Source organism: Aethalodelphis obliquidens, unplaced genomic scaffold (genome assembly GCF_003676395.1).
Source record: "Aethalodelphis obliquidens isolate GAN/ISIS:26980383/991018 unplaced genomic scaffold, ASM367639v1 scaffold8, whole genome shotgun sequence".
Lineage (NCBI taxonomy): Eukaryota > Metazoa > Chordata > Mammalia > Artiodactyla > Delphinidae > Aethalodelphis > Aethalodelphis obliquidens.
In genome coordinates, this window is record NW_020837952.1 from 44,077,606 (window position 1) to 44,088,039 (window position 10,434).

Here is a 10,434-nt window from a genome sequence, read left to right on the forward strand (position 1 = left end):
GGAGTGGTTGGCATGATCATCTGTTATTTTATAGATTCCTAGGGGCTCTGGGAAAGTGGGAAGACTAGCCAGCAAAGAAATGAGATTAATTGAGAGACTCATCAAAGGGTGAACTGACCTTGTTTTACTCAAATGAAAAATAATCCGTACCAGTCTTGCAGACCCACTCTCTATGTGGTGTTTGTGGGTCCCTTTTATCTTACAGTTTTCAAATACAAAAGTTGACTTATATTTCTTTCTTTCTAAGTCACCAGACAGCACTATTAAGTTTTTGTTGTCGTTGTTGCTGATTTAGGTACAAGTCTGCAAAATAGTGTTTCTGAGTTAAATGCATCTCCAACTCTAATTTCAAGTTTTCTGAGAATTAAGTAACAGTAAATTAGCTAAAGTCTGAGGAATGATGAAAGCTAAGTATATATCATCAAAAATTGACTTAATGACCATGAAGACATAACAGCTAATGCTTATTGAGCACTTAAAATGTACCAGCACTATGCTATGTGGGTATGGTGGAGAGAAATGATCTTATTTAGCTCAGAAGACATTTCATTTCAGATCTATAAACATTTACTGGGCCCATATGTGCCAGGCAATGGATATACAAAGAGAAATTATCATTTCGGTCTTCAGTTTTCTTTTGTGTTAGATTCATTTCTTTAAGGTCAGTGAAATAGCATGGAAAAATCTCCTCAAGTGTGAAGACACGTGTGCCCGAATTATCTTCGTTTGGGCACACAGAGACCTTCACGCTGGCTTCACGCTTGCCCATCTTCCCTGCCACACTGTTTTCTCCTCAAGTCATATCCTAACCCTACTCATTTCCTCTAAATAAGCCACACGGTCTCACGTGCTTAGGTCTACACAGTCTTCCCTTTGCTTTGAAATCCCTGATCTGTCAGCTGAATTCCAAAGGCCCTTCAAACCCGATTTCACGCATCAACCCTTCCCTGAGGCTTTCTTTGAAGCCGCCTTCTGCTTTTGCCTTCCCAGTGTCCAGCCTCCCTTCTTTTGGTATTAGCACCCCACTCTTCATTAAGGAAGTCACTCCTCTCACTCTTCATCCATAAGGCTTGGGTGGGACTGATCCCAACTCCACCTCCACCTCCACCAGGGAGTGGGTGCTTGAGCTTGAAGTCCCAGTTCGGAGGCACACGAGTGGCTCAGGGATGGACACATGACTCACCCGGACGGCTGAGGACCAGCCTCAGCACTTTTGCCAGAGCTGTTGAGAAAGAGGCTCCCTATTTCAGCTGAGGTTGCTAAGCTAGCAGACAAAGCTGGGGGCTGCCTTTGGCCCATGTGAAAAGAGCCTGTCAGAGGAAAGTGGAGCTAAGGGTGGGGGAGAGAGAGAGAGAGAGAGAGAGAGAGAGTTCTAAACGTGCAGACCCAGCTTTGAAATGTTTGAAAAATTTACCTCTAGATAGTTCAGCAGTTTATTGTTGAATAAATGAATGAATGAGCCAATAAATGCTCCCTGTCCTTTAAGCTAGTCTGAGTTGGGTTGCAGTCATTTGCAACAGGAAGGATTCTATAAAATGGACTCTTTCTCACTGTTACATGATTGCTAGGTAGAGAGATGATAGAGAGAGAGAGACAGCGACAGATAGATAATGTAAACTGTGAGGTTCTTAAGGAAGGAGAATATCTTGTTCCTCAACATATCTTTAATACTAGCATGGTGTTTGTTGAATGAACAAAGGAGTGAATTTTCTTTATATAATGACATAGTAGAATGCTACAGAATTTTAAATGGACATAGGTAATCCCAGGAACTTTCTGAGTCATGCTTAGCACATTTATGTCATATTGGTGATGACTTATACAAGAATAACCCTCAAAATCTCCTGGGAGAAAGTATTGAGATGGCCACACCTATCATTTTGTTACCATTCTTTCGATAAAAGACAAAAGTCCTGCTTTAGAAAATTACAGTACCGTGTGATATGGGCCAGAGTTAAGTATAATAATAAAAAAAATGTATATGGTACTTGCTATGTACCAGGCTCTGTTTCAAGTGTTTTGCATGTTTTAACTCATTTAATCCTCACAACAACTTTATAAGTTAGATAAAATGATTACTTCCATTTACATCTTGGAAACAGAGGTATAAAGAGGTTTACAACCCCAGTTCTCACAAATAGCACATGGCCGACCCTCCTTGCAGTGAAGGATCCAGCAGAGGCTGGTGGGGGGTGAGTCAAGAAAGGCACCTAGAAAATGTCTTAGTGGAAAAGAAGGAGAGGAATATGAGGGAAGGCTTCATTTTATAGGAAGAATGATGCAAAGGTCCAGATTCTTAAAAATTCAGTGCCAGCTTTTTGCAAAATAAGGAATTAGAAGAAGTTTGTAATTAGCACCTCCCCTTTCAACGTCGAGCCCTTACGGTGACTGCTTACTGTGAGCAAAGCTCTGTCTCTAATGTTTATATGGTGTGGCAGAGATGATTAATTTCCTCCCAATATCTGTTATTCATTTCTTCCATATTACAAGAAATCCTGGTTTTCAGCTGTGCCTGTGGCTGGCTGGAATAAAAAAAAATTCCCAGCTTCCTTTGCAGTTGGGATGGCCATATGGTTAAGTTCTGGCCAGTGGGATGTATACATGTGTCATGTGTAATGTTTAGGAAGCATCCTGAAAGGAAGGAGGCGTGCCCATCTCGCTGCCTGCCTCCCTCTCATTGGCTGTGCTGTGTACATGATAGGGATGCTGTGATATTGTGATTTATAATAAGAAATATATACTTGGTCTTTGTTCTTGCTTCTGGCAAAGAGCTCCTAAAGCCCTTGGAACTTCCTAAGTGATGAGAGCAATAAAAAAAGTCCTTTGTTACATTAATGAGGTGACTTTTAGAGGCACCTATGGATGGGGGCAAGGGTTAGAGGCACCTATGGATGGGGGCAACTTCCAGTCTCACTTCCCTGACCTCAGGAGCGGGGAGAGGGGCTGGAGGTTGGAATCAATCACCAATGTCCAATGATTTAATCACTCGTGCCTATGTAATGAAGGCTCCATAAAACCCCAAAAGGACAGGGCTCAGAGAGCTTCCAGGTGGTGAATACGTGGAGGTGCTGGGAGAGTAGCGTGCTTGGAGAGAGCATGGAAGCTCCGATTCCCCTTCCCCATACCTTGCCCTGATATCTTATATTAGGCTGTTCCTAAGTTACATCCTTTTATTTTATATTATTTCATTTTTTAAGATTTTTTCATGCGGACCATGTTTAAAGTCTTTATTGAATTTGTTACAATATTGCTTCTGGGTTGGTTTTTTTTTTATGTTTTTGTTTTGTTTTGTTTTGTTTTGTCTTTTTGTGGTACGTGGGCCTCTCACTGTTGCGGCCTCTCCCGTTTCGGAGCACAGGCTCCGGACGCGCAGGCTCGTCGGCCATGGCTCACGGGCCCAGCCGCTCCGTGGCATGTGGGATCTTCCTGGACCGGGACACAAACCCGTGTCCCCTGCATCGGCAGGCGGACTCTCAACCACTGCGCCACCAGGGAAGCCCCTGTTTTGTTTTTATGGCCTTGAGGCATGTGGGATATTAACTCCCCAACCAGGTATCGAACCCATACCCCCTGCGTTGGAAGGCGAAGTCTTAATCACTGGACCACCAGGGAAGTCCCCTATATCCTTTTATAATGAACTGGTTATCTATTAAGTAAAATGTTTCTCTGAGTTCTGTGAACAGATTAATTGAGCCCAAGGAGGAGGTTGTGGGAACCTCTGGTTTACAGCCAGTCAGTCAGAAGCACTGGTGTGGATCTGGACTTGGCTCTTGGCATCGGATGTGGAGGGCGGTCCCGTGGGATGGAGCCGTTAACCTGTGGAATCTGACGCTCTCTCTGGTAGATAGTGTCAGAATGGAGCTGGATTGTAGGCCCCCCAGCTGGTGCCCAAGAACTGCTCTGTGGTGTGGGGACACCTCCCCCCGCCCCCACCGCTGGAATTTGGGGCAGAACCTTTAGATGCTCAAGCAACTATCTTGGCCCATGACATTTGGTGCCATTTGCTAGAATGGCAGTCACACATGCTGAGCTTCTTCACCCATTATGTAAGTTCACCCATTATGTAAGTCACTCCTCCTCCCTTGGGGATCAGAGAAGGACCAGGAATGTGACTCTAATGGAAGTTTTCCAAGTGGAAACATGAAGAATGGGAAATCAGTGTTACATGACGTAGTATTTTTTTTTTTTAATCTCAATTTTACTTTGGGAAACTAGAGTTAAGTAATACAATTGTGAGGCTAGGACTGTAGTTCAAATCAACCTGATTCTAAAACCGGTGTGCTTATCTACTATATAGACTGCATAGGTTACTATTACTAATAGTAGTGTGCTGGTAAAGATTTAACCAGCTGGGGCTGAGAGGAAGGACACTGATTTTTAGTGTTTTCCAATTTCCTTGGTGTAAATATTCCCACCAGGCCAATTTCAAGCTACCAATTGTTCAACAATTGACCTGCGAAATTCCTGAAAATTTAACAGGCTGCCCTTGTGAGCGCATATGAGCCAGCTCCAGCGCGCTTCTGAAAAATACTGAGCTGAGCCTGAGAGAAGACATTCCAGGCAAACTGCAGGATGTCTCCAACTGTCTTTCCTAACCTCCGGGTTGTAGGGCTTTGGGTCTAATTAGGATAACAGCATTCCAGAGCAAGCAGAACACCTGGGGAGCCCAGAAGATGACCTTGGGCAAGAAGTGATGGAAGGGTAACTGCTTGACCTATGGCCTCTGAGGGATGTTAGTGGAGCTTCATCAGAAGTGTCGTGGCTGCCCTGTTTCTTTTTGATGGGCGATCCATTTTCAGAGAGATCTTCTGGCCAAAAAGATTTTCAGATTCTCCTCCAGCTGACAGAACGCTTATGATACCGTCACTGGAGTAGAGGGAGTGTAGTTCTGCAGAGAGAAGCAGAGCACATGGGTGTGTGAGAGAGAAAGCTCCACTGTCACAAATCTGCAAGCAGCATCTTGCAAGGCAAGTTGGAGGGACACTTAACGTTTCCTCCTGCAGTCAGTGGATACAGTGAGGGCTCTAATTTCAGCCAGTGCTGGAGGGAAGACTGAGAGGCCTTAATAGGGTGTCTGTGGTGACAAGGGCAATGCAGGACACACAGACGAGGATTTGGACAAAACCTGCCCCGAGAACGTTCTCTTACCACATCCTTAGGAGGAAGGCTGGAAACTTATTGGAACCCACTGTACATCCTTTGTAGTGTGTGGACGGTGAGTTTATGCCACAACTATTAATAGTTCTCCTGACAGAGTGGGTTCAGTTACACTCAATAAATCATTTTGTTAACTACACAAATTCCTGAGCTAAAGAAGCTCTTTGGCTTTATGGAATAAGGATGCCCGTCCTGGAGGGCCCTGTGTGAGAAGGAGAGTCAGAGTTCTCCACGTGAGCAAAATTAGGCCATCAGCCCCCTCCCAGAGTTCTCGCTCGACCGAGCCCTAACCCTATCATTACGTAAGGGGGACATTTTGACCTAGCTCTGTTCTCCTTTGCGTCTCTTTGCTCTCTGAGAGAATCTGTTCCAAGGTCCTAAAGTCTGTGATCCAGCTCACTTGTTTTGCATCTGTTTTATTACTCCCAAGGTCTCTGTGTGGATTCTCTTTTTCTGGTGGTAGCACAGTGCTTCTCCAGGGACAGAATTGTAGACATTTCACATGGAGGTGTTGGAGAGTGAGGGTCCTTCCCCCTCCTCGAGTATCACTATTGTATGGTCAGGCCACCCAAGGTGGCTATTCTCGTCTTCTCTGTACATCTCCTGCCCCACCAGTGCCTGCCTCACCTACACCCTACCTACCTGACTGACCTTCCTACATACTTGCTCCTGGCCCCAGCTAGTGACTGTTCTAACTTTAGATTAGAGCATCTCCACTATGATAGCTTATCAAAGGGAAAGTGAGGGGCGTGCCCCTCTGCTGGTTTCCCTGGTAACCGATGGGCTGACCTGATGTCAGTTCCCCCGCTAACTGGTAATCTCCCCCTGCCACTGGGAGCAAAGACTGCCGCCATGTCCTGCCCCACCTCTGCTGCACATAGCGGGATGTCACTCCAGGACCTTGCTTCAGACATGTAAGGTTCCCCCATCCTTTAAACCACTGATGTCTCTTTTGCTGACTCCGGCTTTTTCTTTGGTCTTGATGCTAAGCAAGTACAGGCTTTGCAGACCTGTAGGATACAGCCCAACAAATATGGACTCATTATTTCTTTTAATTCAATGCTTCTTTGTCCTTTTGACATAGCCGCATCCGTCTTTGAGCACTTCCTTGCTGTCTGGCACAAGATGTTTCCATATCACCTTCTACTTTCCCTGCCTCAGACCAGGAGCCAGTCGTGTTCATAAGAAGCCCTGGTTTCTTTGAGTGGGAAATGTTATTTGGAAACAAAGAACTGAGTGTGAGGTATGCTCATTACTACTGGAGTATCATTGCTTCTGGCCCTTTTTATAGACAGAGCTAGAAAAAAACAATTAAATGATGAATTCATAATGCTTCCTTAATTTGAACAAAAAATGGCCCCAAACCTTAATTCTCCCATTCCGTGTATGTCTTTTCCTTATCCCACAGTGAAAACCTTGGTTTCTGACATCAATATTTTTACTTGTTTATACCGTTATACGTTAAACACAATTTAGTTTTGGAAACACAACAATCAATAATACTATCAATTATGAACCTTAAGTAAAGTTCATACTTTATAATTCTTTAAAATTATAAAGATATCTTTATAATTCTTTTGACCTTAAGATATATTCTATTAATGGTATACAATCTTAGTATTATATTTAAAAGTTATTTGAATTAATTCATTTTTCTGTGTGGCTATGTTATGTATGTAGTATACAGTAACATTCACTTCTTCCTGTATCTAATGTTAAGGTTTTATCTTATCTTTCTTTTTATTGAATTTTATGTTTGAATATGTAAAAAATGCATAGCTTAAAAGTAAAAACTAGTAAAACAGTTCTAATCAGGGGAATTGTGCTTGCACCCTTATTCCCTATACCCCACTCATCCACCCTTACAGGCAGCTGTATTCATGAGTTTTAGATTTATTGTTCTTGACTTTCTTTTTGCAAAAATAAGGGAATATATACATATATGTTTTTATTTCCTCTTCTTTCTTATACAAAAGAGCATACCATGAGCGTTCTTTTGCACTTTTCTTTTTATCATTTGACAATATAGTCTTCAAATTATTCCATATTAGTTCATAGAGATCTTCCTCATTCTTTTTTTATGTCTTTTTTCTATATTTATAATAATGAAATAAACCTGCTTCCTCATTCTTTTTGATGGCTGCATAGTATTCTGTTGTACAGATGCACCATAATTTATTTGTAATGCCCTATGGATAGGCGTGTGGGTTGTTCCTAATACTTTATTACAAATAATATAATGAATAACTTGTAATGAATAATTTTTTTTTTGTATTTGAGAAGGTATATTTTCAGGGTAAATTTCTAGCAGTGGGATTGATGGGTCAAAGGGTTAATGCATAGGTAATTTTGCTAGGAAATGCCAAATTTCCCTCCCTATGGGTTGTACCATTTTGCCTTCCCACCAGCAATATATGAAAGTCCTTTTTTTCCCCATAGTCTGGCCATAAAGTATATCATCAAAGTCTTGACTTTTTTGTCAGATAGTTGAGAAATTCTACCTCAGTATAATTTTAATTTGCATTTCTCTTATTATGAATGAAATTGAGCATTATTAATATATTTAAAAGGCCACTTATGTATCTTTTTCCATGAACTACCTGCTCATGTCTTTTACTTTCTAGTAGGTTTTTAATGTGTATTCTAAAAATCATCAAATGCTATTTATAACATTGGAGTTTACAAAAGACTTTCACAAGTCATCTTTTTGATGCTAAAAGATTTTGAAAACCTCAGAAAGGATAAGGACAGCACTGCTGAACTAGAACAGTTTCAAAGGTAGTCTTATTAATCTGGAAAATACAGAGTACCTGAAATTATATGCATGGACTATCTTGTCTGATGGTGTTAGAAAACTTGAACAGAATATTTCATGTAGAAGATTATTAACACTGGCTGAGGGAGGGTTGTCACATCTTCATAATCATTTAATAAATATTCTCAGAAGTCTAAAATTGTCACAGAAAGCCTGACTTGTTTCCTGCTTACAGTTGCACCTAAAAGGAGCCTTGAGATGGAAATGGGGGGTGACAGAATAGCAGGTACACCTATGAAATATCACAGTCTGATGAGTTTGTTCCCTTGTCTACTTCTGCGGTTTGTTTTTGAATTTTTGCTTTTATTCCTGTTTTTATTCAGAAAGTAACTTGAACTCTCCCCAGTATTTGTAATGATTGCTAAGTCCAGCCATTTTCCTTAACAGGTTCCCTGATAGGAATCTTTCATTTAGCAAAACCAAACCTCTAAAGGCAAGAGGGGTTGAACTATTGGAATTACTGCTTGGCAAATGCAGAAGAGTCAACCCTGCCACACTGTGACCCAGAGAAAGATTTTTGGAAAATAAGGATCATTCTCTTCAGTTGAAATAAAACTGCTCTGCAAGGAATCAAATTGGCCTTCTGTCAGCATGATCATCATGAGTCAAGAGAAAGATGAATGTGCTCTGTCCACAAATGAAGTTGGCCAAGCAAACTGGGGAAGGATGGGGGTTGGAAAGAACCTCACCAGCTTCCCCACTGATCTGAAAATCACGTCGAAGATATATGGTGAGAGAGAGCACACATCTCTAGTCTACAAACTGCTTTCGCTCACGGGCAGGAAGACGGAAAGACTATCGTGTCTCGTTAGTACAATCCTTAGAAATCATGCCAAAAATGTACACACAGTTGAAATGGAGGGGAATGAATGACTCAGAATTTCTCATGAAGGATGCAAAGCAGTTACCCTCTGGGGCATTTCCTTGACTAAAGCTGAGGTCAGAAAAGACAAACCATAGTTACCATGTGAAGGTAAAGCACTGACCACAGGGAGTGAAGTGCTCGAGACCTCAGAATTTCTATAGGACAGGTTTGAAGGTTACAAGGGTAACCGACAGTGCCTATAATAAATACGAGAGAGAAGATATAGATTACAGGGAGATTATAGGAGATTAAGAGTTGGATGCAGGAGAATTTTCATATATTTTTAAATCAACTTGATTAAGTATAATTTATAAACAATAAAATGCACACATTTTAAAGGTACAGTTTGAAGAATTTTGACAAAAGGGTATGTGCATGCCGCCACCACTATCCAGATATAGGCATTTCCATCATCCTCAAAGTTTCTCTTTTTGCCCCTTCCTATTCCTGGGCTAAGGTAACCACTGATGTGCATTTTGTCACCAGAGATTAAATTGAACTTTACTGTGAGTTTCATGTGCATGGAATCATGCAGTATTTGTGTCATGCATTTGTGTCATGCTTCCTTCACTCAGCATAACAATTTGGGATTCATTCTTGCTGCTACTTATATCAGCAGTTAGTTCTTTTTATTTATCCTTTGTCTGGGTGTACAACAATTTGTTTATCCATTCACTTTTTTTTTTTTTTTTTTTTTTTTTTTGCGTTACCCGGGCCTCTCACTGTTGTGGCCTCTCCCGTTGCGGAGCACAGGCTGCGGAGGCGCAGGCTCAGCGGCCATGGCTCACGGGCCCAGCCGCTCCGCGGCATGTGGGATCTTCCCGGACCGGGGCGCGAACCCGTGTCCCCTGCATCGGCAGGCGGACTCTCAACCACTGCGCCACCAGGGAAGCCCCTATCCATTCACATATTGATGGACATTTGAGCTGTTTGTAGTTTGGGGCTACTAGAAAGAAAGTTGCTATGAATATTTAGGTACAAGTCTTTGTGCAGGCATGTTTTCATTTCTCTTCGATGAACACCTAGGAGTGGAGTTTCAGTGTCATACGGTAGACATATGTTTATCTTTATAAGAAACTGCCCAAGCATTCTCTGAAATGGTTGTACTGTTCTACATTCCCACCAGCGATGAATAAGAGTTCTGGTCACTCTACATCCTCTCCATCACTTGGTATCTGTAGTCTTTTAATTTTAGATATTCTGATGGTATCTTGATTTGCATTTCCTTGATAACTAATGTTTCTCTAGCACCTTTTAATGTAATTATTGGCTATTTATGTATGTCCTTTTCATATTTTTTGCCCATTAACAAATGGGTTGTTTGCCTTGTTATTGTTGTAAAATCGCTTTATAAATATTCTTGTTACAAATGCTTTATCAGATACGTGTAGTGCTAATATTGTCTTGTAGTCTGTGTCTTGCACAGGGGGCTATTGGTGGACCCCAAAAAATGAACCCAAACTAGAGACATGAAGAAACACATTTTCCAAGAGAACGTGGCTCTTGAATTTAGACTTTAAAGAAGAAGTCAGTAGGTAGGTAAGTAGAATGGTGTTAAGGCCCCCATGGTGGAACTTTCTATTTTTTTAATTTTTAA

At 41.6% G+C, this 10,434-nt stretch overlaps 1 long non-coding RNA gene across 3 annotated transcripts in view; it reads left to right on the forward strand.

Moving 5' to 3' along the window:
• LOC113620893 (uncharacterized) overlaps nt 1–9,545 on the forward strand; it is a 33,208-nt gene extending 23,663 nt beyond the window's left edge. For all 3 annotated transcript variants that reach the window (XR_003432966.1, XR_003432967.1, XR_003432968.1), the window contains one exon: nt 8,360–9,545. This is a non-coding gene — a long non-coding RNA (uncharacterized LOC113620893). The remainder of the gene's footprint in view (nt 1–8,359) is intronic.
• The last annotated feature ends 889 nt before the right edge of the window (nt 9,546–10,434 follow it).